This window comes from Otolemur garnettii, unplaced genomic scaffold (genome assembly GCF_000181295.1).
Source record: "Otolemur garnettii isolate 467f Iridium unplaced genomic scaffold, OtoGar3 scaffold01279, whole genome shotgun sequence".
Taxonomy (NCBI): domain Eukaryota; kingdom Metazoa; phylum Chordata; class Mammalia; order Primates; family Galagidae; genus Otolemur; species Otolemur garnettii.
The window spans coordinates 2,584-4,965 of NW_003853674.1; the positions used below are offsets into that span (position 1 = coordinate 2,584).

Below are 2,382 nucleotides of genomic sequence, written 5' to 3' on the forward strand. Positions count from 1 at the left end.
TTTTTTTAACTTTATCTAACTCAACACTGTTATTATTCCAATGTTAATATGACTTTATTAAGGGAAGCCTCTCTGACATTCCAAACTTGCTGATCATTAACTTCTGCTGAAAGTCTCCTGAAATTCCTCTACTCTTTCTAAAGTATCCTGAGGTTTTTCATGATACGTACCTAACCCACAGATTTAATATTTATTTGCTCAATTCAACAAAACCCAAGACTGTGCCTTCTCGCTCACTGTTGTACTTCCGGCACTAAGTGACTGATCAATTATTTTTGGATCCATAAATAAACAAGTCCCGCTGCATCACTAGGAATTCTGATGTTAGAAAAATTCCTTAACTCTCTTCTACAGGTTATTAAACTTCAAAACATGAGCTACAAGATTCCGCTAAGCTTTAAACTGTGCATTTAGAGGGCAGCTACACTGACTTTACAGCTCATTCTAGTTAGAATGGACACCTAAGAGGCAATTCTCCTCTCCCATTTTTCTGTGTGCAGAAGCAAAAAGGACCCACACACCCAGAGATAACTAAGAAACGACCTCACTATTACATATGTCAACAGTCATGTTTATTCTTCAGAAGAGTCCTTAGAGCTGTTTGAGGGATAAAACCTTGAGATAAAGAAGGGAAAATGGGCAGTAGGTATCACTGGTGCCACTTCCATTGGGTTCACTCCATCTACCTCCCTCTGGTTGGACACACATACACACAAAAGTAAAAAAGTAAAATACCTATTTTTTAAGTTTCTAGTATTGAGATCTTAATTCATTCAAACTATCAAGATCCTGGGGGAGGTTATTGTCTTTAAAATTATTTAGCTTTCCTGGGACCCATTCTGAAAGTTCCTTGGGTGAATAAATAAAACAGTAGCCTGGAAGCATTTAGGCCTCAAGAACAAGGCAGAAGTCTCAGTGTTCAAAGCAATGGAGAGCTGACGGTCGTGCAAATGGCGCCTGATTTCTTCCTCCTAAATAGGCTCTGCTGATGGAGCTCCAAGCTTCTTAGGTGCCCAGCACAGTCAACAGTGAGAACTTCTGGGATGGGCAACATAATTGGCACAAACGTCATAAAATTTGAAATCCATCCTGCCAGTCTTTCAATCCTGACTCCACCACTTAGAATTTTATGTTTATTTAGGACAATCTAAAATAAAAATTTAAAAAAAAAGACAACCTAAGTGAAAATGTAAATAGAAAAATATAGATTGCTTGAAAGAGGTGAGCAGCATATTTTATAAAATAATTTATAGCATCATAAAATGTTTTTTTTTCTTTCTTTTTATTTATTATTCCATCTCCATAGAGACAATCAAAAATTGCCAGGGCTGACTATTTTGCCAGTTGTTGTGGCCGGGCATTGGGAAAAATTTTTAATTAGCAATGGTTTAGCCTTGGATAACCCTCATTGGCTACGATACAGCCACTGAGCAAATATGCACATCATAAAATGTCTAAAGAATCCTTCCTAAAAGAGAGTTTGAACGTCTGAAATTAGAAAATACTGAGATTTTTACTATGAAATTTATTGTCTGTTTTGAGATTATTTCGCTTGTGCAAAAAGATCCATCTCCGTATAACATTAAAAATATAATGACTGCATGCAAAATAATTTCAAATTCCATTCCGTGAGATCCTGGCGTTTAAGCAGTAATTCAGAGAGGTTCATTGAAATACAGTGTGGTCATGAAAGACACCACCTTGGGGACCTGATACTAACAGGGAAAGTACATGGGGGATAGCAAATAAAACTGTCTTTTCTGGTTTGGAGAATTTAGAGCTGCATTAGGAAAGCAGTGACTAATTTATGACAAGTATTTGGGAAAGAGATAGTCCGTCAAAATAAATGTATCTTCTTTGCTTGGGAGGAAGCGAGCTGTTTTATGGAATTTCTTGGAATTCTTAAAACTAGCAGGAAGAGAAACGTTTCAATTATTCATGGCATGCTTTATTCCTGCAGCACGAATAGGTCAAATATTTGTACTTACATAGATGAAACTAAATAACTCCACCAACTGCTGGACTTTGGGCTCTTTCGGTAGGACCCACGCCTATAGCTTATCACTTCCTGTTCTTTGGACTTCCTCAGTCTATGAAATGAGCTGATGCCTGACCTTGGCCTCACCAATATTCTGAAAATTATGTAGGTCAGACCCAGAGGGGAGAAAAGCAGGGTTGGGTAACCTGCCTATAGTTAGAAGGAGGTGCTTGCTCTCTTGCTGCACATAAGAAATGGCAGAATGTAACTTAGATATTTTTCATCACCCTGCTTCTATACATCACTCAGACTATTCTGTCTGAAAAGTTCCCCGTATCTTTCCCCCAACATTACATTTAATCCTATATTTTGGAGGAACTTCTAAAGGCAAGTATCTGTGGGGT

General features: G+C 37.7%; 1 non-coding gene across 1 annotated transcript; it reads right to left on the reverse strand.

Annotated features, from left to right (window-relative positions):
- Positions 1 to 1,297: 1,297 nt before the first annotated feature.
- Positions 1,298 to 1,438, reverse strand: LOC111722882. The gene has a single exon (XR_002771526.1). It is a non-coding gene; the product is annotated as a U4 spliceosomal RNA (small nuclear RNA).
- Positions 1,439 to 2,382: the final 944 nt, after the last annotated feature.